The sequence below is a fragment of the Geotrypetes seraphini genome, chromosome 18, assembly GCF_902459505.1.
Source record: "Geotrypetes seraphini chromosome 18, aGeoSer1.1, whole genome shotgun sequence".
Lineage (NCBI taxonomy): Eukaryota > Metazoa > Chordata > Amphibia > Gymnophiona > Dermophiidae > Geotrypetes > Geotrypetes seraphini.
Genome location: NC_047101.1, coordinates 18,188,476 through 18,215,277, shown reverse-complemented (window position 1 = coordinate 18,215,277; position 26,802 = coordinate 18,188,476). Strand labels below are relative to the sequence as shown.

Here is a 26,802-nt window from a genome sequence, read left to right as displayed (position 1 = left end):
TATGGTTGTTGCAATTTCACCTCTTTTAACCGGCTAAACGAAACCTGACTCTTTTATCTTTGTGAAGGTCAGTTCAGTACAGACCTTTTAGAATACTAATGGTTTTGTTACTAAACAGAATTCTTTGATTTACTGTGGCTGTTTGCTTGCCAAGACTTTATTAACTTTAATGGTGCTAAGCCATCTATATGCTGGTACAGTAGTGTGTTTATACTACAAGATGTGTTCTCTATAAGAAACATTGTGTCAAGCATCCCACTGCCAAGAAAAATAGATCGTCATCCTGAAGACTCTGAAACATCGTTAGCATTTTGTATCCCACCATTACATAGATGTGGGTTGGGTTTTTTAAGAAAAATATTTTTTATTTTGTATGGTTGATGTACTTGACAACTCTTTAGAATGTGGATGTGACATCCATAAGAAATAAGAATAGCCTTGCTGGGTCAGACCAAAGGTCCATCAAGCCCAGAGGCCCGCTCTCACGGTGGCCAATCCAGGTCACTTGTGCCTGGCCAAAACCCAAGGAGTGGCAACATTCCATTCAGAATCCTACAGAATAGCAAGGTTCCGGAATCCCAAAGAGTAACAAAAGATTCCGGAACCCCAAAGAGTTGCAATATTCCATACTGCCGATACAGGGCAAGCAGTGGCTTCCCCCATATCTTTCTCAATAACAGACTATGGACTTTTCCTCCAGGAACTTGTCCAAACCTTTCTTAAAACCAGCATAAGATACATATGTCATTCTGGGTGATACTAAAGGTTCATCAAATCCAGCATCCAGCCACTGGCCAATCCAGGTCACTAGAAAGTTTCTGGAAGAGCCCAATTACTAGATCCATTCCTTGCGTGGGGTATTGTGAGGTCTTTTTGGCTAATTGTTGATTTTACTTGTCTCCTTTTGGGAATTTGTTGAAACCCATTCAAAGCTCCGGTACGTTGGATGTCTGGCAAAATATTTGACTGCCTGATTTTGTTGGTTGGGTAAAAAAAATAATATATATTTCCTCCAGTTTAATTTAAATCTGCTGCCTGTTTCATGGAGTTCTGATACAGTTTGAGCACAAGTTTTACCCAAGTAGATTCACAATCTATGAGCTGTACCTGAAGCGCTGGAGAAGGACTCGACTCCTCCAAGGTCACAGGGAGCATCAGTGGGAGTAACCCTAATCTAATCAAGGCATTATGGTTCGCCTTAACCAGAATTGGCTCAAGGTGGATTACAATAAGTAGGATTTGATACGATAATTCCTCCTTAATTGAGCAAAATCAATAAAATACAAGCAGAAGCGAACCAATTACTTAAGGGGTAAATATAGTCAGAAGAGAACTATACGGCCTCCCTAACAATCATTTCACAAGGTAGCTCATTCCACAAATAGGGGCCGATGCCACCCCATTTAACTGCCTACGTGTAACGTGTAAGGAATCCTTAATCTGACTTCCTGTAACGATCTTAAATTTCTTGAAGCCAAATAAGGAGAAACCATTCCTTAGCAATAGCCAGGAGCCATAAGAACATAAGAATTGCCGCTGCTAGGTCAGACCAGTGGTTCATCCTGCCCAGCAGTACACTCACGCGGCGGCCCTCAGGTCAAAGACCAGTGCTCTAAATGAGTCCAGTCTCACCTGTGTACGTTCCAGTTTAGCAGAAACTTGTCCAGCTTAGTCTTGAAACCCTGGAGGGTGTTTTCTCCTACAACAGACTCGGGAAGAACATTCCTGTTCTCCACCACTCTCTGGGTGAAGAAGAATTTCCTTACGTTTGTACGGAATCTATCCCCTTTCAACTTTAGAGAGTGCCCTCTCGTTCTCCCTACTTTGGAGAGGGTGAACTATCTGTCCTTATCTACTAAGTCTATTCCCTTCATTATCTTGAAAGTCTCGATCATGTCCCCTCTCAGCCTCCTCTTTTCAAGGGAAAAGAGGCCCGGTGTCTCTAATCTCTCACTCCTCCAGCCCCTTTACCATTTTAGTCGCTCTTCTCTCGACCCTTTCGAGTAGTACCGTGTCCTTCTTCATGTACGGCGACCAGTACTGGACACAGCATTCCAGGTGAGGGCGTACCATGGCCCGGTACAGCGGCATGATAACTCTCTTCGATCTGTTCGTGATCCCCTTCTTAATCATTCCTAGCATTCTGTTCGCCGGACCATTAAATATATATATATATATTTTTAAAGGTAAACGGAATTCTCACCTTGACTGGCAACCAATGAAGTTTTGCTAAGAAAGAGCTAGCTCGATTATTGAAACTGCCTCCCAGCAATTGACTTTGCTGCCGCATTCTGGTTTCCCTGGTTCTTAGGAAAGATGTAGAAATGGGGAAGACCCAGTGGGGAGATCATAGATCAGTGCACAAGTTTATACATTTCCTCTCTTTCCGTAAGTTCCTTAAGTCTTCCTCATTGCTTCCATTCCAAATATATTATTCCTTTGTACCAATTGCACACTTTCACCTAAGCAAATAGTGTCCCATCTGTCAGATTTCTAATAAAATAAATCTTCCATGATTCGTTAATTTCAATGCATCTTGCAACTGCAGTGTTGTGTTGATACATCCTTTTAATACATATTAACATAGTGCAGTGCATTCTTTAAGCAGTTCCCCACATTTTTATGGTAGCTATCTTTTTTTTTTTTTCCAAATTTAGGTAAGACTAATGTAATTGCAAGCAAATTATGAGATTTGCTTACTACATTAAAACTGCTTTGTTCTGAATACCAATGAAAGATCCATCTGGCTAGATAAAGGGCAGAACATCGTTTGAATTTTTTTTTTTTTTTTTACATCTGCGATGCTGCACAGCCGAAATATTTAAATGTCTGAAATGTTCTAGGCTAAGTGAGAATCTCTTTGCCCTGCTCTTTCTGGAGAATTTTCTCATCCAGCTCAAAACTTCAAGAGTAGCTATTGTCAGCTTGCCAACATGCTGTGAATAATTTTTAATAATTTTGGTCCTAATTTAGATTAGGAATGTGTGTATTGAAGGATGCTGAAGGAACATGTACCTTTTTGAAAGTCCTCTTAAATGTCACAGGAGCTGATGGAATGCCTGCATTTGTTTGTCGTTTTGCAAAAGCTGTCTACCAGGGTCTAGTGAAGCCATGCCTCACTAGGTAGCTTTGGGTGATGAGTTGTGTGAATCGAAAGAGTTTTAAGAGAGACGGTGCACAGGAATGCTCTGCTCCCGCAGAGATGGCGTTTTATAATATGTTTTTTTTTTCAAATCCAGTTTCAAGGCAAGTTGCGAATCGGGAATTCTCTTCCCCAGAGGGCTTATCTAATGCAGTTTCCTAAGCTGGCCCGGGAGTCCACATTGTCAGGCATGAGATTGATTTGCATACACTGCCTTCATTGTAGGCAAATATTTTGTGCATATTCATTAGGGTTATCCTGGAAACCTAAATGGCACGGGGGTATTCCAGGACCAGCTTGTGAAACACTAACCTGAAGGCATCAATATTTGAAAGCTTCTGTACCGCTGACGGGTCTGTCTCTGGATGCAGAGCTGCCCATTCCAGGAGGAAGACTTTTTGGCTAGTCTTAGTTTTAAACTTGCATCCCAAAGCAGTATAGTGTGTGTCATCCATGATTCTACCCATTGAAATCAGTGTTGCAGGTCCTATTATTTATTTTAAAAAATGTATAACCCTCTCTCCTTATACACCTCCCCGAGAACTCCATTCCTCAGAAGCTGCTTTTAGCTGTACCCTTCTCCTCCACTGCCAATTCCAGCCTTTGTTCCTTTCATCTAGCTGCCCCCTATGCCGGGAATAAATAACCTGAGTTTGTCTGCCACGCCTCTTCCCTTGTTTAAAAGCAGACTGAAAACCCACTTCTTTGACACCCCTCTAAACAGACAAAACAAGATGCCATGGATACAGTTAGGGGCAGTGGGGAGTAGGGTTACGGATGGAAGGCTGCGATCAAAGTCGGTCCTCGAGGGCCACAATCCAGTCAGGTTTTCAGGATTTCCCCAATGAATATGTACGAGATCTATTTGCATGCACTGCTTTCATTGTATGCTAATAGAACTCATGCACATTCATTGGGGGAAATCCTGAAAACCTGGTTGGATTGCTGCCCTCGAGGACCATTTAGATTGTAAGCTCCTTTGAGCAGGGACTGCCTTCTTTGTGACTCTGAACAGCGCTGTGTACGTCTGGTAGCGCTATAGAAATAATTATTATTAGTAGTACATTTGACAGTTCTGTGTGGGGAACAATAAAACATACATAAAAAAATATGCAACCAATAAAACTCCATGCAAAAAAGAAAAAGTTCATCTAGAAGACATTCTAACATAAAACCTACTGATAAACGCTCAAACAAAATTTATTTTCAGACATTTTCTAATAATGTACCAGGATGAGGTTGGCAGAGATCCAAGACTGGCCATAAAAGTCTTCCTTCTGGAATGGAAAACTTGGCAGCTCTGTTGATATTCAGTGGCAATAAATGCATAGTCCAGACTGTCGATGGAAAAACAGTTTGTTCAAGTTATAAATTCGCAACTGGCTATGAACAAACCGGTTCAAAGTTCAAATTATACACATGACCTCAGACACCCGAGACACTACTATAATGCACTTCTTGTCTGAGCTGGGGTGAAGTGTTCATCATCGGTCTTGTGCAGGATTTATTATTAAGTACAGGCAAAATAATTTTTGTGCTCTTTTGTGGTGGAATAATTCATATTCGGAAGAGCATTTAACTTAAGGCCCGAGGGCTACCCAGCCGTTTGATGGGTAAGTTTCCTGGACATAGGTACGACGAGCGAGGTGATTAAATTTGTGGACGATACAAAGTTATTCAGAGTAGTGAAGACGCAGGGGGATTGCGAAGATCTGCAACGTGACATAATCAGGCTCGAGGAATGGGCATCGACATGACAGATGAGGTTCAACGTGGACAAGTGTAAAGTGATGCATGTCGGTAACAAAAATCTCATGCACAGGATGTCCGGGGCGGTACTTGGGAGAGACCTCACAGGAAAGGGACTTAGGAGTTCTGATCGACAGGTCGATGAAGCTGTCTGTGCAATGTGCGGCGGCAGCGAAAAGGGCGAACAGAAAGCTAGGAATGATAAAGAAGGGGATCACGAACAGATCAGAGAAGGTTATCATCCTGCTGTACCGGGCCATGGTATGCCCTCACCTGGAGTACTGCATCCAGCACTGGTCTCCGTACATGAGGACGGACACGGTACTACTCGAAAGGGTCCAGAGAAGAGCGACTAAGATGGTTAAGGGGTTGGAGGAGCTGCCGTATAGCTAAAGATTGGAGAAACTGGGCCTCTTCTCCCTCGAACAGAGGAGATTGAGAGGGAATATGATCGAAACATTCAAAATACTGAAGGGAATAGACTTAGCAGATAAAGACAGATTGTTCACCCGCTCCAAGATAGGGAGAACAAGAGGGCACTCTCTAAAGTTGAAAGGGGATAGATTCCGTACAAACGTAAAGAAGTTCTTCTTCACCCAGAGAGTGGTAGAAATCTGGAACGCTCTTCCGGAGTCTGTTATAGGGAAAAACACCTTCCAGGGATTCAAGACAAAGTTGGACAAGTTCTTGCTGAACAAGGATGTATGCTGGTAGGGCTAGTCTCAGGGCGCTGGTCTTTGACCAGAGGGCCGCCGTGCTGGGCACGATGGACCCAGCAGTGGCAATTCTTATGTTATGTTCTTATGACTGATGCTCATCAAAATCACACCTGTGTCTATTTTGACATTGGAAGTACTCGTGTGCTCTCCTCACATCACTCAGATAAAGACCGATGATGAACACTTCACCCCAGTGGAAATCTGTCAATTTATGTCTCCCTCCTTTTAATATAACTTGTAAAATGCTTAGAAATCTTGATTTGCGTTTAATCAAAATTTTAATAAACTTGGAAACTTGAAGTACATTATAATAGTGTTTTGGTGTTTGAGGTCTTGTGTATCATTTGAACTCTTTACCAGTTTGTTCATAGCCAGTTGTGAATATATGCCTAGTATCATCAGGGTCCACACCAGCGCTACCTGCATAGTTCTGGGGTAGATTATGGGTGGTCTCCAGTTACCTTGATAGCAGCTGTCGTGGGGGGGGGGGGAGGGCAGTAAGCCCCAGGCACTGTCGGAGGGGGGGCAGTCCACCCTGGGCACCATTTTGGCCACTTCCCTTCCTCCTTACCTCTGTAACGTTCCTGGCGCGAGCAGCAACTCCAAACCTGCTATCATGCCAGCATCGTCTCTTTCTCTGATGTCACTTCCTGGACCCGCACCTAGGAAGTGACATCGGAGGAAGAACCGGTGCTGAGGCGACAGCAGCTTGGGGGTTGCTACTCGTGCCAGGAATGTTAGAGGTACAGGGGACGGGAAGTGGCGTGGGCACAGTAGGAGGGGGTGGGGGGAGGAGCATGTGGAGATGGGGGAGGGGCGGGCACCTCTCACTCTTGCTATTGCACTGGATAGCATTAATATGCCACGTGCTATCTGGGTAACACTATTGATTATTTCTTTATCTGGATATTTGGTACCAGCCACTGTCCAGATAGCACTGCTGAATACCCAGAACTTCTTAGCTGCCTTTTTTTTTTTAAAAAAATCCATTTGTTCATTGCAGCTCAAAATCAGGCTATACATTTTTGTACAAGAAGGGAATACAGTACTCCCCCCAATATTTGCAGGGGTTCCGTTCCAGGAACCCCTGCAAATCTCAAAAACCCGCGAATACGGTTTCTCATGGGGGAGCATGAAGAGGGCAGCAGAGAGCCGCGAGTGCAGGAAATCACTCGCGGTACGCTCCGACCGCCTCTTCCTGCACGAAGTCGGGCCTTATCCAATCAGGAGCTGCGTGTCAAAGCAGCTCCTGATTTCCTGCACTCGCGGCGCTCCGGCTGCTCTCTCCTGCCTCTCCCGTTGCTCTCTCCTTGTCGGTGGTTCGCGGTCAGAAAATACAGCGAATGACCGGGACCACCGACTGCGAACGACCGGGTGAACACTGTATTGGTGGGAGAAGTGGGATCCGAATTAGGTTTTCCTGGTTTCTAGCCCATTGCCCTCTCCCAGGTATGGACTGAATTAACCCTGGATATTCAATTCCAGAGCATATGTAGTTCCGAGCATTAACTATCTGGGCATGTGCACTGACCTAGAAGTTAACAACATTTCAAGTTAGATTAGAGAAAAGGCTGGCCTAACTTTATGTGCTTGCTTAGCTGGTTAGCAGGCTGAATATTTTCTGCTAACCAGCTTTAGTGCTGGTCCCAGTCAAGGTTCGTGTCGAGACCACCCCTAGCCTCGTCAGTTGGGGGATGGTCAATTAATGGAGCTATTTAATGCATTTCTGGGTTGTGCTTCTGAATACTGGTGGTCGACCCGCTCAGTGGAGTTTAACTGGAGAGGAGCGTTTTCTTCCTGGTTAACCCCCCCTCCTATGAGTGACAGAGCTAGTACTGAATTGGTCGGCGATAAAAAAGCCTAATGTGGCTTCGGGGGGGGGGGGGTGTTAAACCCTTTGAATATTGGCTCCTTCTGTTTTTTTCTTTCAATGTCTTGTACTTGGCTGATAAGTACATCATAATGATGCAGTAATCGCATTGTGAATAGGAATCCTTCATTCCATAATAATTGTCATGTCTACTGAAGTCTCAGTTTAAAACCAAAAAACCTACCAGACAGACCAGCATAAATTGTGCTGATCCTATCTTAGGAAAAGAGGGGAGTGAAAGTGAGGCATAGAATAATTACAAGACAAATGTGTTATGATTGGGGAAACATTACTGCTTTCTGCATCTTATATTACCAGCATAAATTACACTATATACTACTCAAAGGCACCATTAATCGCATTTGCATTATCCTCATTTGCTGTTGTCCGTCTCTAAAAGGATGACACCTGTCGCTATTCAAAACGTTCCCCTACAATTAGTCCAAAATATTAAAATTTTAGGGGTAATTTTCGATAATAAACTTTCTTTTCACGACCATATTAGTAACATCATGAAAATTACCTTTTACAGATTACGTAAAATTCGCTCTATTTCAAAATTTCTATGTCCCAAATCACTCAACATTCTGATTCACTCTTTGGTGATGTCTAAAATAGACTATTGCAATTCTCTATTTAAAGGAATTGCTTTACATGAAATAAAACGTCTCCAAATCATACAAAATGCATCAATTAAATTAATAACCAAATCCAGAAAATTCGACCATGTGACACCGCTTCTTAAGGATGCTCACTGGCTTCCAGTTATTCACAGAATAACTTTTAAACTTTGTATAATCATCTTCAAAACTCTATATAATATGACCCCCGCTTTTTTATTTAAATTATTAATTCCATATTCTGCAAGGAGAATTTTAAGATCCAACGAACAAAACTTATTGTCTATTCCAGTGTTTTTCAACCGCTGTTCCGTGGCACACTAGTGTGCCGCGAGATGTTGCCTGGTGTGCCGTACGGTCAGGGCCGCCATCAGGGCAGTACCACCAGTCTAGGGAGAGGGGCGGTCTGCCCCACGTGGACAGGAGAGAGCTGGACGGGGGACCCGCGGAGTTCAATACATCTCGAGCCGCGAGGCTCGTCTTCTGTTCCTGCCTGCCCTGCAGCTAACATATAGCCGATCGCAAGCGTTCCCCGATGTCAGCGCTGACGTCGGAGGGAGGGCTTAAGCAAAGCCTGCCCTCCGACGTCAGCGCTGACGTCGGAGAATACTTCCGTTCGGCTATTTGTGTGCGGCAGGGCAGGCAGGAAGCAGAAGACAAGCCTCGCGGCTTGAGCTTCGTTTTGCTGAGAAAGTTGCAAAGATGGGCTGGGAGGCAAACACGGAACACAAAAGGGGGGAGGGAGTGCGTTTTGGACACAAGGCATGAACTTGGGAGAGAGGAAGGGAGGGAAAGAGATGCTGAGGTGGGGGAGGGAATGGGTTTTTGGACACAGAAGGCATGGACTTGGGAGAGAGGAAGGGAGGGAAAGAGATGCTGAGGTGGGGGAGGGAATGCGTTTTTGGACACAGAAGAAATGGACTTGGGAGAGAGGAAGGGAGGGAATGAGTGTTTGGACACAGAAGGCATGGACTTTGGAGAGAGGAAGGGAGGGAATGAGTGTTTGGACACAGAAGGCATGGACTTTGGAGAGAGGAAGGGAGGGAAAGAGATGGTTGTGTACATGGGGAATAGAAGAAAGGAGAATTTTTGGTCATAGGGAGGGAGTGAGGTACAGATAGTGGCATACCAGGGTGGGGGGGGCAGTCTGCCCCACCCCGGGTTTACGTCCCAAGGGGGTGCACAGCTGGCCACCCTCCAGTGTTGTCCCTAGGCCGGCAAACTGCGGCTCTTTAGCCACTTGAGTGCCACCGCCGCCAACGGTGTTGTTGGCGGTGGCAGCATTATAAAATACTTTTTTTGTGTTTATTTGATTCCTATTCAAGAGAATTACTTTATATATAGTCAATATAGGCACAGAGTTAAATTTTTTAACATTTTCTAATGGTGGTGTGCCTCGTGATTTTTTTCATGAAACAAGTGTGCCTTTGCCCACAAAAGGTTGAAAAACACTGGTCTATTCCTTCATTAAAAAGTATAAATATGAGAAGGCAATTTATTTTTTCATGTACTGCACCTCAGACTTGGAATGCCCTCCCTATTTTATTAAGGGAGGAGAAGGAATTCGGAAAATTTAAAAGTAACTTAAAAACTTTTCTTTTTAAAGATGCTTTTGCAAACTGATTTTTTTTAATGTTACTACTCCATTGTACTTTATTATATTTTTTTTAACTATTACCCTTGTGTTTTTTCCCTGAATGTCTCTTCTTTACTTTAATGAATTGTATTTCACCCCTCCTTACCTAATGTTAAGAGTATGTTAAACAGTGTAAATTTTTTTTTTTAAATATTTGTATGTATTGTACAGTTACCTAACAAATGTAAATTTTAATGTGTACATCGCTTTGAAGTTTGATTAAGCGATTCATCAAGATACCTAATAAACTTGAAACTTGAAACACCAGTTGAGCTATTGTATTTCATGTAGAAACTGTCTTGTGGAGCTCAATGGGCAAACTCGGAGCCGTTCGGTAAAGTCATGCAGTTAGTGCTTGTTCGTTGCCATGTTTGCAAGTTGTGCATTGCATTGTATAGAAATCGCAGAACCTTGGTACCGAGTTTGTGTATTGTGTGCGTTATATTATCTATTTCCTAAATTATGTGTTAATACCTTTCTCTCACTGTCTCTGTATATTATATCATGCAATAATTAACACCATGTAAACTGTTTGATAAATAATATATGAGTATATACACTCTCTTATATTATAAAGTTATTTCTGGTTATATTTTTCACAACTCTCAGGGCTCTTGTTTCCTTGACCAACAGGACAAATCTCCATTTTACTGGGGAAGCTTAACATACGAGGGTCATTTCATAAATAATGCAGACTATTTTTTTTAAATTTACATGGTTTTTTTTCCTAATATTCCTTTACAATCCTTCAATATAGTCTCCCTGCTTTGCAATGACCAAGTCCCAACATCCGGGAAGCTTCATTATTCCATCCAAGACACTGTTTTTGTTCAGTTGCCGAATGGCTCGGGTACCGGTGGAAAAAAGCTCTTCCAGAGATGCAAAATGATGTCCACGCATAGGTTGTTTCAACTTTGGAAAAAGATCGAAGTCTGGTGGACTCGTGTCTGGACTGTAGGGAGCATGAGGGAACACCTCCCAGCTGTATTTGTGTAGTTTTCCAATGATGAGTGGAGAGCTCCATCTTCCCCACGACCCAAAAAATTTCAACGAGCTCAATCAAAAGTCAAAAAATGATGATTTTTGCTTATGAAGGGATTCTAAGGGCTCCTTTTACAAAATACCTCCATTAAACTTATAACAAAAACCAGGACATTTGATCATGTAACTCCTCTTCTTAGAAAGGCACACTGGCTACCTGTATCCCACTGGATAGCATACAAATTATGTTTACTTACTTACAAATCCCTACTTTATAAAACCCCAGCATTTATTTTTAAATTATTAATTCCTTATACTTCTAACCGAACGTTACGATCGAATGAACAGCACTTGTTGACGATTCCATCCTTTAAGATCATTAATACAAGACGACAATTTATTTTTTCTGTTACGGCCCCTCAAGTCTGGAACTCTCTTCCTATCTATTTGAGAGAAGAGCGCAATCTTGATAAATTTAAGAGTAATTTAAAAACCTTTCTTTTTAAAGATGCTTTCGATAATAATTTTTTTCTTTTTGATTTACTCTGTTGATTATGATTATGGAATATTTAGATCCCTTGCCTTATGTTTTTTCCTTGATTGTTCTGCTCTTTTAAACATTTTGTAGTTCACTCCCCTTTTCCTTATATTTACTTGTTTGTTAAGTTTAATAGTCCTTCCTGGACTTAATTTTATGTTAAGTATTGTATTACTCCCTTAATACTGTAATTTTATTATTATGTTCATCGCTTTGAAATATGATTAAGCGATTAATCAAAAACATTATTAAACTTGAAACCACAAGATAGCGTGCGCTAGCTGGAAAATTACCGCCTGCTTAAAAGGAGGTGGTAGGGGCTACCGTGTGTGGCAATTTAGCATGGCGCTATTCTGCGCGTTACAATTTAGTGTGCGCTATTCCGCGCATTAAGGCTCTAACACCCCTTTGTAAAAGGAGCCCTAAGTGTGCCACGAGAGATTCCAGAATTTTACTTTATTTTTAAAAATTCCCTTCATTAAGTATACACTAGAGTGGATGGCATGTACATCGTGTACGCAAGACTCTTGTCAGCGTTATGAACATCTGTGTGCGTAAGGATACAACCGCCCAGGCAAGCATCATTCTTTGATGTGATTGATCCTTGAACACTTGAGCAACAAAACAATCCAAGGCTTTTGCTACCATTTGGATCTTATCTTTGTGAACTTGGATTTTCAGCTCTGATAGAAATTAAATTGAAAAATAGAGAACAACTATAGATGGTGGGTGTTGAAATGCTTGTTTGCTTGTCAACTATCCAGCCATGTTTTGAATTAATTTGCACTCAAAAACAAGCACATCCATCACATTGATTAGCAATTCTATTCTATCTACTTTATTCCCCCTTCCCCCCCTTGCGGCAGTAACGGCTCCACAGCTCATAGGGTGGGGGTGGGGGGTTAGTTTCATTGCTTTTAGTTACTCATGCATACCGTAGCTTAAAGAACTTTAAATAACTCTTAAATTTAATTTTGTTGGTTTTGCAGTTTTATAATTTCAATTATAACGTGCCGTGAAAAACATTTGCTCCGTTTAGTGTGCCGGAGCTAAAAAAAATTTGAGACACACTGATCTGACCCCTAGGGCCAAAGTTGCACATGTATATCTGTGCATATGCCTGATTTGCACGTGCAATTTAATTGATTAAGTTAATCGGCACTGATAATTGGTAATCAACAAATGTTAATTGGCACTTTTAGTTAAGAAATTATACCCATAACTTTCTGAGCATATTCTGTAAAGTGGTGTGTGTAAATTCTAATATGTGGATCTCCAAAAGGGGACATGGCCAGGAGAGGAGCATGGACAGGTCATGGGCATTCCTAAGTCATACTGCTGTAAAATTCCTCCTATCCATGCACAACTTACCAAGTTTCCAAGTTTATTTACATTTTATTATGCCGATCATCATCGGGTATCTGACCCATTTACAAAGCTATAAAAATATTAATATAAATATAAGAGTACATGGAATATTTTTATTTATTTATTTATTTATTTAGATTTTTATCCCGTCCTCCCAATAGCTCAGAACGGTTTACAAATGAACATACACAGTGGGGAGCAACTAGACATATAAGTGGTACAACAGGTTTAGTGATTGGATTTAGTTTTTGGAGAGAATTAAATACAGGGAGAGAAGCAGAGAGAGAGAAGGGGGAAATACAGTAGTTTAGTTTAAGGAAAGTTATAAGCGTATAGGTACAATTTGTTAGTGGATAGAGTAAGAGAGGGTCATATTGGACTTTCGGGAAGGTGGTAGGAGAGTGGGGGGTGGGGCTTAAGGGGGGGAGAAGACAGAGGATATCTTTAATTGAAGACGAGAACATGGACGTACACAAGTTTGGGAGAAGAGGGGAAGGTTGTAATTGCATCATTAAATAAAGGAGGAGGGGGAAAAGACATCAGGGAGGGGGGGTCGCTTCTTAAAAGCGGTTCTTTATTTAATGCTGTTGGGGTATGGTCAAATGCTATGATATGCGTCTTGAAATAAAAAAGCTTTAAGTTTAGTTTTAAATTTATCAAGAGTTTTCTTGGCGAAGGTGAGATGGCATAGTGTACCAAAGAGTTGGGGCTCTAACAGAGAAATTAGTGTTTCGAGTGCAATAGAGTTCCTTGATTAGGGGGACGGTTAGTAAGGGCTCCTTTTACGAAGGTTCGCTAAGGCTTTAACGCGCGCTACACCTTAACGCCAACATTGAGCTGGCGTTAGTTCTAGAAGCGTAGCGAGTGGTAATTTCCTGCGTGCGCGCTTTAGTAAAATAATAATTTTATTTCTTATATACCGCTTTACCATAAGTTCAAAGCGGTTTACAACAAGTTACATACAATGAGAGTAAGAGATGTTTACAACGAGATACATACAATGAGAGTAAGAGATGTTTACAACGAGATACATACAATGAGAGTACTTTCTGGGATACAAATTGCAAATGGAAGAGAACCAAGATGGTTTGAATCAAAAGGAAGTATCTAGTCAGAGATTGGGGTGCAGGGGAAAACAATTTGGGTGGAATACCTATACAAATGGGAAAAAGGATGAGTTAATCTAAAATCAAGAAAATTGGGGATTGGGATGAGGATAGCTGAGGGGGATTGGGCAAGAATTGGGAATTAGGATTTGTTAAAGACGGGTCTTCAGTGATTTTCTGAAGTCGGTGTAAGAAGTGGCCTCGAGAATGGGTTTGACGAGCCATGTGTTCAGTTTGGCTGCCTGGAATGATAACATTCTGTCTAGGAACTTCTTGTAAAGACATGATTTCAGGGATGGGTAATTAAAGAGATTTATTCTGCGAGAGCTCTTATTAGAGCTGTTGAGGATGAATTGAGAGGCGAGGTAAGTTGGTAGCATCCCAAAGATAGCTTTGTAGCTGATGCAGGCAAACTTGAAGAGTATTCTGGATTCCGCCAGCAACCAGTGGAGTATCTGGAAGTATGGGGTGATATGTTCCCATTTTTTTTTTAAACCAAAGAGCCCTAAATTCTGGTCGGCCAATCCGAGGGTCCGTAGGGAAGAGTAGGGAATGATAAGTTTGTCCAGAAAGGCCTGTGAGCGTGTATGTTTGATTTTAAAAGCCAGCGGAAGGGTTTTTGTATGTGGCGCAATGTGAAATGGGTAGCCAGTGCGCTTCTCATAGAGGAGTGACGTCGTATTGTCCTGCCTTATATATGAGTTTGATTGCCTGACATGTTAGTCATGCATAAGAGTGCTTATGGGGGTCCAGAGAAGAGCGATGAAAATGGTAAGAAGTATGGAAAACCTTTCGTATGCCGACAGGCCAGAACATCTGGGGCTGTTCTCCCTGGAAAAGAGGAGACTTAGAGGAGACATGATACAAACTTTCAAGATCCTGACAGGCATAGATAAGGTAGACAGGGACAGATTCTTCAGACTGTGGGGAACAACAAGTACAAGGGGGCACTCGGAGAAACTGAAAGGGGATAGGTTTAGAACCAATGCCAGGAAGTTCTTCTTCACCCAAAGAGTGGTGGACACATGGAACGCACTCCCGGAGGTTGTGGTAGGGCAGAAGACACTACAGGGATTCAAAGAAGGTTTTGATAAATTCCTGAAGGATAAGGGGATTGAGGGATACGGATAGAAGTAAGGATAGGTTTTTTAGGGCAGGAAACACTTGACAGGTCATGGACCTGATGGACCGCTGGGCGCGATGGACCTCTGGTCTGATCCCGGTGCAGGTAACTTCTTATGTTCTTATGTTCTTAAGTGCTACTCTATTAACTGCATCTAACTTTAGGAGGTATTTTATAGAATTGCACCAATTTCTAAGTTTTATTTAGAATATGGCCTTACTGTGCATTAACTATATTACAAAAAATGCACAGTTATTTACACTTGCTGGTCAGCCTTCTCTCCTGCGCAAACAGTTAATGTACATTAACTGCCTCTGACTTTAAGCTGCAATCTATGTCCACCTCATCCAATTAGGACAGGGATCTCAAAGTCCCTCCTCGAGGGCCGGAATCCAGTTGGGTTTTCAGGATTTCCCCAATGAATATACATTGAAAGCAGTGGATGCAAATAGATCTCAGGCATGAGATCCTGAAAACCCGACTGGATTCTGGCCCTCGAGGACCGGAGTCGCCCACCCCGGCCTAAATGTATGATTTTTTTAGCATTAAATTTTAGTTGCCAAACTCTAGACCAGGGATCCCCAAGTCCCTCCTTGAATGCCGCAATCCAGTCGGGTTTTCAGGATTTCCCCAATGAATATGCATTGAAAGCAGCACATAGATCTCATGTATATTCATTGTGGAAATCCTGAAAACCCGACTGGATTTCGGCCCTCGAGGAGGGACTTTGAGACCCCTGAATTAGGACATGCCATTAAGTAATAGTACAGTGCAGTTAGCATGCACTAATTCCCACGTTAAACTGCTTAGCACAGTGTTTTTCAACCTTTGTACACCTATGGACCGGCAGAAATAAAAGAATTATTCTGTGGACCGGCATCAGTCCGTGGACCGGCGGTTGAGGAACACGGGGCTAAGTCATGGGCCAGACCCCGCCCCCATAATAGTACTAATTTCACCTTGCACGTCCCATGCCTCATCTGGAAGCCTTCCCTCTGACATTGCAACATCAGAGAGAAGGCTTCCGATTCAGGCGCAGGATGCCCGTAGGAGCCGCTGCCCGTGGCTTTGTGCACTGAATCAGTTTGGAAGAGGGAGCTGGCTCAAAGATAACGCTGCATTGATCGCACCGTGATGGCCGGTTGAAGAACACTGTTTTGGGCCTGATGCACGTGCCGGCCCTGTGGACCGGTAGGAAATTTCTGTGGACCGGCACTGGTCCATGGACCGGTGGTTGAAGAACACTGGCTTAGCACACTTTAGTAAATGCATCTTTTCATCTGTAAGGGTCTCTTCTATTAAACTGCGCTAGCAGTTTCTAGCGCAGGGAGTCGCACTGAATGGCCTGCGCTGCTCCCAATGCTCAAGAGTTCCTATGAGCATCGGGAGAAGCGCGGGCCATTCAGCGCGGCTCTCTGCGCTTAAAAACTGCTAGCGCAGTTTAATAGAAGAGGGAGTTAGTTTTTTTAGCAAAGATTATGGTTGGATTTCTTTTTTTTTTGCTTTTTTTCTAGCAGGGTAAATTGACTGACTGGATCTTTTAAACTGTGTAGAATGTTTCCATTACATGTTTGCTATGAGTCTGACGAGAGCTGATTTCCTACGAGACCATTTTATTCTTTAAAAAATCTTTACTGCAGTTTGCTTTGATATCCTTAATCAGTGACCTTCATGTCGACCTCTTGTTTGTAACTGGGAATATAGTGCTAGCTCGCCTGCTAAGAAATATGACAGCTAAATACATTTTATTGGATTATTTGTAATGATTCCAGAACATGGCACAAATCCACTACAGGTTGACTTATTGTCCATAAAGTCTGTCCATTTGGGACCCTCAAGTGGTTCTCTAAGTCTCGGAGTTCAAAGATTTTATTGTTTGACCTGTGGCAATATGGGCTGAGGGCCAAGAAAATAAAAACAGATTTTTCTTAAGCTAAGTTGTCAACTAGTTGCCCAAAAAATTATACCCCTGACACAATTTTCTGTGGCAGCACACAGGTAAATTCTGTTGCTAGCATTTGGAAACTCTGGCATGTTTTAAGCCACATTTTGCTGCATAGAGGAAATGGGACATCCCGGTTGGGTCTTTCACATTTTTCACAAGTATCTTACAAAAGGCTCTGCTGAATGTATGGCCTCTTATAAAATCCATATGATGCTACATTTGCCACCACATAGGGTGAAAGCAGTGATTTTAGAAACTTAGATGTGCAGCATTACTCAGCAGCTTCCTTCTTTAAAAGTCAGTGATTATATATGGAATCGAAGAGATAAGAGGTCTGTAAAATCCTGAGTGGAATGAGTAGACGTGAATCATTTGTTTACTTTTCACAAATATAAGGGGGGGAGGTACTTGATGAAGCTACTAAGTAGTACATTTAAAACAAATTGATTAAAGAAATATTATCTCCCACGTGTAATTAATTAATCTGTTGAATTTGCTGTCAAGAGAATGTGGTAAAAGCAATTAGCCTAACAAGGTTTAAAAAGGTTGGACAAATTCCTAAAAGAAAAGTCCATAAACCATTATTAGGATGGACTTAGGGAAAATTCACTGCTCATATCCGAGATAAATGGCATAAAACCTTTTACTCTTTTTGGATCACGCCAGTTAACTTGTGACCAGGATTGGCCACTTTGGGGAAACAAGATACTGAGCTTGATGGACCTTCATGTCAGTCCCTGTACAATGATGCGTATGTACTTGCCCCCAAATTTCTACAAAGTACACCTAAAGTTAGTTATCTATATCTAGGGTTACCATATTTGTGAAGACAAAAAAGAGGACATATGACTCCACCCACAGCCCCGCCCACACTCCACCCATTTCCTTGGTCCCCCTTCCCATCCTCTGTACCCTTTCTCTCCTTTCAACCTCCTCTCCTGCTCTGTCTCTCCCTTCCCATCCAGCACAACCCTACTCCGTTCTCTTTTCTCCTGCACTCTTTCCATAATGGTTCTCCAGCCCTCCTCCCTTCTCTGACCTCTGCTGCCGCTTCCTCTCATGATCTCTCTATCCCCCAACTCCCTCTCCTACCTCCTCCCCGGCTGCCTGCTGTAATTTATTCTTCAGGCAGCCGGCGGCAGCAGCAACGAGGTGAGCTTCTACCGCAGGTCTGCTCCGGAAGCCACCTCTCTGCAACGACTTCCTGTTCCCGCATAGGCGGGGTTTGCATCTAGGCACTTCCAGGGCAGGCTGGCGGCAGCAGGCTCATCTTGTTGCTGCAGCTAGCTACCTGAAGAATAAATTAGAGTGGCTATCCGGGGAGAAGGTAGGAGAGGGAGTTAGGGATAGAGAGATTGCAAGGGGAAGCAGCATCGGAGGTTGGGGGAGGGGGGCTGAAAAAACAGGTGGGAGAATCGGGAGAGCTGGCTAAACCCAGACACTCCCCCCCCCCCCTTTTTAAAAAATCAAACTGGACACCTGGACAGTCCGTTGTCTGGTAACCCTACCTACATCAGCATGCTTTACCAATCTAGATGACTAACTTAATCGAGTAATAGGCTAAATTGTTGTCCATAATCAGCACTTAACACTTCTTAATTGGCGCCAATTGGAGTTAATTGAAAGGCACCTACTGCAAAGTGCATAGTTAAAAGTGGGCGTGGTTAGAGGTGGATCGCCCCCACGCCACCCTCGATCGCCCCCACGCCACCTTCTATCGCCCCCACGCCACCTTTGATCGCCTCCCCCTCCGCCACCTCTGATCGCCTCTCTCCAAGTCCCGGGGCCGTTTTTATTTTTTTTTTCAATGCTAACGAGCGATTCTCGGGGGGTGGGGGGCCCGGGGAAAAAACTGAACGTTGAAACCGTGAATAGGGAGGGGGAAGTGTAAACTATTTGCAAACCTAGAGAGAATGTTACTTAAATAACTTAACTTGCTAGGTCCCCATGTTTTGCTAAACTGGATATGACTAACAAGACTTGTCAGCTCCAGTACAGTTGATCTCTAGACTCAGGAGTCGGCGTCACTATAATCTGTCCCTCATTAGCCCTTTAGATGCCATCAGAAATATCTGTAATTAGGGGGCAAAGGGACATTCTTGAGTACATGCCAGGTGCTAATATAAGTGGTAAGGCATGGTGCCTACAGTTGAGGCTGACCTTTCTCTTTGACCTTGCAATGAATTTGGAGAGGCATAAATTGAGTGGGAAAAAGTCCCAGAAAATGAAGTTTTTTTTGTTTTTTTTTCTAAAACTTCAAAATCACATATGCAGCTCCACCATTTCCTCCTCACAGATCTCATTCCCCATATTTTACATGAAAGATGGTAGAAAATAGAATTGAAAGTAAAGCTTTATTTCCAGCTTTTGTTAGATTCAGTCGAGACAGTTTTAGAAGCAGCCATTCTCCCAGGCACTCGCTTAAACATGCACTAAGTTCATTTCACGTTCTGACGGGCCATTTGCTTTTTCCTCGCGTCCCCTTCGGATATTTTCAGCAGAACTCATAGGTATAGCACAGGGGTAGGCAATTCCGGTCCTCGAGAGCCGGAGCCAGGTCAGGTTTTCAGGATATCCGCGATGGATTTGCATGCACTGCCTCCTTGAGATGCAAATCTATCTCGTGCATATTTATTGTGGATATCCGGTCCTCGAGAGCCAGAGCCAGGTCAGGTTTTCAGGATATCCGCAATGAATATGTATGAGATGGATTTGCATGCACTGCCTCCATGAGATGCAAATCTATCTCGTGCATATTTATTGTGGATATCCGGTCCTCCAGAGCCAGAGCCAGGTCAGGTTTTCAGGATATCCGCAATGAATATGTATGAGATGGATTTGCATGCACTGCCTCCTTGAGATGCAAATCTCTCGTGCATATTTATTGTGGATATCCTGAAAACCTGACCTGGCTCTCGAGGACCGGAATTACCTACCACTGCATTTTATTTCACCTTATTCTTACTTGCAAGCAGGATGCACACACTCTTGCTTGCTACCACATATGGGGAATCTCTTATCCTCAGATTTCAGAAAAGGCAGGCTTTCAGGCTATTTTAGTTAGTTAGTTTTCTATTCCGTCCTCCTCAAGAGCTCAGGACAGGTTACAAGTTGCCATAGTTACAGTACAAGTTTTTATCCTAACTCGACACGGAAATACTTTTAAAACCAATAGGAGGAAATTTTTTTTTTCACTCGGAGAATAGTTAAGCTCTGGAACGCATTACCACATTATTTTATACGGAGACAGTCCAAACTACCTGAATAACCGCCTCATCCACAACACCGCAACCAGACATAGGAAAACTCACACCTCATTCTCATACCCCCCCTCCCCCCCCCGGTTAAGGAGGTCAAACAGAAAAAACTATATGATGGCCTCCTAGCCACTCAAGCAGCCAAACTAGACAACCAAATCGCCAATCTACTGACGGCATCCCTCGACTACAAGACTTTTAGAAAAGAAATAAAGACCATACTCTTCAAGAAAACTCTGAAAAAAGAAATAATACCGCAAGTCTCAAACTCCACCTCCCACTAAAGCCAACTACCCCAAACAAATAACTTTACCCATTTATTACTCTTTTTGAAAATGACCAATTTTTTTTTTTTTGTAAGTTCTTATTGTAATACATCTTGGATAATTCTTTTGTAATCCGCCTTGAACTGCAAGGTAATGGCGGAATAGAAATCCCTAATGTAATGTAATGTTAGGGTGATTTTAGTAGGGATATCCTGAAAACTCAATCGGTTTGTGGCTCTCAAGAACCAGAAGTTCCCCTGCCCTTGTCTTAAACAAAATACTCCTAATACTCAGGCTGAACCTTTGTCCACTCCAGGCAACAGGTTGCCATATAAAATGTAAATACCACCAAAGGATCTAGTACAGTGGTTCTTAACCTTGTTGGAGGTACTGAACCCCACCAGTTTCATATGCGTATTCACCGAATCCTTCTTTATTGGAAAAATAAAATATGATTTTTACAAATTCAAAACATAGGTATACAGTGAGGGAAAAAATAATATCAATTTTGAAAACAAAAAAGTTCTCCTATATTTTGAATAATAATAACATAATGAAATTTACTGCAAATCAGTGTGACTTCTGCTGTTGATTGATAGATCAAGAAACCGAGTACACGATCAGTCTTGATCAAAATCACTGAATAACTGATAGATGATTGAACGTGACCGAAGCGCTATATGAGTCGGAGGTGTGTTTTGACCTCCGCCGAACCCGCGAGACTGACTCACCGAACCCCAGGGGTTCGGTCGAACCCAGGTTAAGAACCACTGATCTAGTAGAATTGTTCTAGAATTAGAAAAGGTACAGAGAAGGGCGATGAAAATGATAAAAGGGATGGGACAACTTCCCTATGAGGAAAGGCTAAAGCGGCTAGGGCTCTTCAGCTTGGAGAAGAGATGGCTCAGGGGGATATGACAGAGGTCTGTAAACTAATGAGTGAAATGGAAAGGGTAGATGTGAATCGCTTGTTTACTCTAGGACGTAGGGGGCACGCGATGAAGCTACTAAGTAGTAGATTTAAAACAGACCCGAGAAATTATTTCCTCGCGTAACGTATAATTAAACTCTGGAATTTGTTGCCAAAGAACCTGGTGAAATCATAGTAACATAGTAACATAGTAGATGACGGCAGATAAAGACCCGAATGGTCCATCCAGTCTGCCCAACCTGATTCAATTTAAATTATTATTATTATTTTTTTTTCTTCTTCTTAGCTATTTCTGGGCGAGAATCCAAAGCTTTACCCGGTACTGTGCTTGGGTTCCAACTGCCGAAATCTCTGTTAAGACTTACTCCAGCCCATCTACACCCTCCCAGCCATTGAAGCCCTCCCCTGCCCATCCTCCTCCAAACGGCCATATACAGACACAGACCGTACAAGTCTGCCCAGTAACTGGCCTAGTTCAATCTTTAATATTATTTTCTGATTCTAAATCAGTTAGCTTAGCAGGATTTTTAGAAAAGTTTAAATAATTCCAAAAGAGAAGTCCATAGTCCATTATTGAGATGGCTTGGGGAAATCTACTATTCTTAGGATAAGGCACCATAAAGTTTGCTTTACTACTTTGGATCTAGCTAGGCTCTTGGGACCTGGGTTGGCCACTGTTTGGAAATAGGATATCAGGCTTGATGGACCTTAGGTCTGTTCAGAAATCCTAGTGAGAAGATTAAAAAAATTGGCAGAAAATATAAAACCCTACAATTTGTCAGGGGAGGACCTCTCGTATACTGACAAGACTGAAAAAGCTGGGGCTTTTCTCCCTGGAAAAGCAGAGACTTAGAGGAGACATGATAGAAACCTTCAAGATCATGAAGGGCATAGAAAGAGTAGACGGGGACAGATTTTTCAAATTATGGGGAACCACAAGCACAAGGGGGCACTCAGAGAAATTGAAAGGGGGAAGGTTTAGAACAAACGCCAGGAAGTTCTTTTTCACCCAGAGGGTGGTGGATACATGGAACGCGCTACCGGAGGATGTGATAAGCAGGAGCACGCTCCAAGGCTTCAAAGAAGGTTTGGATAGGTACCTGGAAGACAAAGGGATTGAGGGGTACGGATAGGATTAGAGGCAGTTACAAAATTAGACAGGAACACTGTTCAGGCAATTAGGCCTGATGGGCTGCCGCGGGAGCAGACCGCTGGGCAAGGTGGACCTCTGGTCTGCCTCAGCGGAGGCAACTTCTTATGTTCTTATGCTCATTTGTAGAACTACCATAGTTGGTGGAATTAAGTCTAATATGTATTGTACTGCTGTATTTTGTGTCTTGAAGACCCAGCCAGCTATGGGGTGATGAGGACAATTGGGGACGTGTCACACTAAGCAGTGGTCAGTCATGGAACATAACTATTGTATACCAATGACCCCTTCAAGTTGTCCTTTCACGAAGAACACAGAACATGGTACATTTAACCCTTGTACTGAACCCCTTGTAGGGATTGCTGCGACATTCTCCATCCAAAAGGCATGATATATATACACATCTGTCTCTGCCTGTGCAACTGTAGCCTAACCGAGAAAACAAATTATTATGGTGTGATAGGCCAAACTTATCTTAGTTATGCTCCAACAGCATGGAACTGCAGTTAGTAATACTTTTTCTTCAGATTTATGCGAGTCATGTTGGTAAAACTTTTTTTTTCCTCTGCATCTCTTCAGAAAGCTGAACTCTAAGATGGAAGGAATTTACAAGTGTAGGTCTTGGATCTGTGGGAATGCATGTATTTTGTAAGGAACTACCACACAGTTTGAGAACCACTGGCCTAACTCAGTCCACGTTCAAACTCCGTCCTTAACCACTCCTACTTTTTGGATAGGCACCGAGTTAGACACCTACCAGAAAATGAAACCTTTAAAAATTGTTTTCTAAATTTTAATGGCGTTTTTCAGTTAACAGCGCCAGTTGAACCAATTAAGTTAGGGGAATTCTTAGGGGAATGTTCTTTTAAGGGGAGGGTTCTTTTGAGTGGGCAAATGTGTTGGGCCGACGGCCCTTTTCTACCGTCATGTTCTATGTTTCTAACTTTAGGCATATTTTTTCTAAATAGAACCAGGGCCATTGTGTAATTTCCTTTGGAGACTTACCATGTGATTTAGCAGCATACAACAATTTCTGTGGAAGCTTTTTAAACACAGGAAATATATTGTACAGAACTGCGATACTTTATGTAGCAAATTGAAGAGATTTGGGGCCCTTAGAGTAACCCAAGATTGGAAATTTTGAATACGGTCCTATAATCTCTTCTAAGCACATAACAGAGGGACAGATTCTTCAAACTTTCAAAAAACTACACGAACGAGAGGGCATTTGGAAAAGTTAAAAGGGGACAGATTCAGAACCAATGCTAGGAAGTTCTTCTTCACCCAACGGGTGGTGGACACCTGGAATGCGCTTCCAGAGGGCGTGATAGGACAGGGTACGATATTGAAGTTCAAGAAGGGATTGGACAATTTTCTGAAGGAAAAGGGATAGAATGGTATAGGTAGAGGGTTACTATACAGGTCCTGGACCTGATGGGTCGCCGCGTGAGCGGACTGCTGGGCATGATGGGACCTCTGATCTGACCCAGCAGAGGCACTGCTTATGTTCAGACTTGAACATTGTCAAGCTGGAGGTCCCCTGCTATTTAAATTTTAGCATCAGGAAGCTACCTTCAACCCTGGTACCTTCTAGCCCAGGGGTGGGCAACTCCGGTCCTCGAGGGTTAGAATCCAGTAGGGTTTTCAGGATTTCCCCACTGAATATGCATGAGATCTATTTGCATGCACTGCATTCAATGCATATTCATTGGGGGAAATCCTGAAAACCCGACTGGATTCCGGCCCTTGAGGACCGGAGTTGCCCACCCCTGCTCTAGCCTCTTAAAGGTTCACGCAGTTTTGCTATAAAGCAGTGGTTCCCAACCCTGTTCTGGAGGACCACCAGGCCAATCGGGTTTTCAGGCTAGTCCTAATGAATATGCATGAGAGAGATTTGCATATAATGGAAGTGACAGGCAAGCAAATCTGCTCCATGCATATTCATTAGGACTAGCCTGAAAACCTGATTGGCCTAGTGGTCCTCCAGGACAGGGTTGGGAACCACTGCTATAAAGTATTGGATTTCAAATTATCCAAGCAAGAGGAAAAAAGGCTCAGACTTGCTAACATAAAAGCTAATGAAACATACATTATTGAATCTTCGTTCGAGATACTTCTGTTGCTGGCCTTTATGGAAATTAGCAAGGTTAGTGCTGAATGATTTAAGCATCATTGCCCGTTATGTGCCTCCTTGTCTCATTGTAATGCTTTATCACTTATTTTGGGATAGAAGCTAGCGTAATCCCTTTCCACCAATCTTGGTGGTATTTGAAAGTAAACATGCACAAAATATTGTGTGCCACCTGGTACCATGGCATCAAATCAACAAGATGGCAGTAATCAAAATTGCTATCCTGCTGTAGACTTCTGATTGTAGATCAGAATAAGAGTACTTATGTACACAGTGGAAAGCATACAAATGGGTAAAAAACAACCTATCTTGTTTAAACAATTTTAACAAATGAAGGGGCACTTAGTGAGCCCTTACCTGGGTCTTTCTGTGCACTAAGCCAAGGGTTAACAGACATCCAGATTTCCCCTGACATGTGTTCCTTTTGAGGGGATCCGGACAACTTTTCAAAACCCAGAAGACTTGAAGCGGTCCAGAGGAGGGCGGCAAAAATGATAGGAGGTTTGCGCCAGAAGACGTACGAGGAGAGACTGGAAGCCCTGAATATGTCTACCCTAGAGGAAAGGAGAGACAGGGGAGATAGGATTCAGACGTTCAAATACTTGAAGGGTATTAACGTAGAACAAAATCTTTTCCAGAAAAAGGAAAATGGTAAAACCAGAGGACATAATTTGAGGTTGAGGGGTGGTAGATTCAGGGGCAATGTTAGGAAATTCTACTTTACGGAGAGGGTGGTAGATGCCTGGAATGCGCTCCCGAGAGAGGTGGTGGAGAGTAAAACTGTGACTGAGTTCAAAGAAGCGTGGGATGAACACAGAAGATTTAGAATCAGAAAATAATATTGAACTAGACCAGTTACTGGGCAGACTTGCACAGTCTGTGTCTGTATATGGCCGTTTGGTGGAGGATGGACTGGGGAGGGCTTCAATGGCTGAGAGGGTGTAGATGGGCTGGAGTAGGTTTTAACGGAGATTTCGGCAGTAGGAACCCAAGCACAGTACCGGGTAGAGCTTTGAATTCTTGCCCAGAAATAGCTAAGAAAAATTTAAAAAAATTTAAATTGAATCAGGTTGGGCAGACTGGATGGACCATTCGGGTCTTTATCTGCTGTCATCTACTATGTTACTATGTTAACTAGAAACCCGCACATTATGCAGACAAGCTCAGGATTGCAGTGCATTTGTTTTGCTCTGCCAGTCTGCTATTAACCGCAGTACGTGGGGTTAAAATATTTTTATGTTGAAACATTTTATTGAAGAGATCAATCAAATATACAATAATACATTAAGTGCTATTACAATTAAATTCAAAGCTCAAATATTACATAAATAATTTTATAATTTCTCCAAAATATAATTTCCATATTACCTATTCATAATACCATATATACCCCCATACCTTTCCCACCCACCCTTTTCTCCCCTTCACATCCCCCCCCCCCAAATTTTGTTAACGGTATAGCAGTACACTTCTCCCTCTGAATTCACGAGAGTTAGGGGCAGAGCCGGGCCGCGCATATGGAAAATTCACAAATAAATTTTAGGGCTGACTCTCACCCACCCCCACCTCCCTCCTGCGTCCCGGACCTCTCCAGACGTTACCTGGCGGTCTAGCAGTGACGCAGGGCAGGAGCGATCTTCCTACGCTCCTGCTCCGTGCAGAGCTGTCATCAAAAATGATTGCCGTGAGTTCCCATTGTAGTCTCGTGAGAGCACAGGAATTCACGGCAGCCATTTTTGATCGACGGCTCTGCCCGGGGCAGGAGCGTAGGAAGATCGCTCCTGCCCCTCGTCACTGCTAGATTGCCAGGTAAGGTCTGGGGAGGTCCGGGCAGCCTTTAAAACATCAGAGCAGGTAGATGATGGATTAGGAGGATGAAAAAAATTGCGAATAGCCGAATTCGCGAGTATTAAATTTGGAGGGAGAAGTATAGTAAAAAGGCCAAATATAAACAAGTACAATGAATGAGGTAAACTCAAAATCAAAAAGTTGAAACTTAAGAATAAGACTACCATGAAACAGTTTCAAAAATATACTTGTAACAGCACTGAACTTCAAATGAGAGAGAAAATACTTAAAACAACTAATAAGTACACATCAGAACATTCAAATAACACAGATATGACGCTAAGGCTTATCTACAATACAGCTTATCCTTTTTAGAACATATATTCTGTGAATAGTTTGTTCTACAATGTGGAAAATTTCATTTTAGATGGGAATGACATAAAAGGCTAAGATAAATTGTTTATTTTATCATATTTATTTTT

At 42.6% G+C, this 26,802-nt stretch overlaps 1 protein-coding gene across 4 annotated transcripts in view; it reads left to right on the top strand.

Moving 5' to 3' along the window:
• Nucleotides 1-26,802, top strand: part of SGCD (sarcoglycan delta) — a 697,305-nt gene that overhangs the window by 62,620 nt on the left and 607,883 nt on the right. The window lies entirely within an intron of this gene.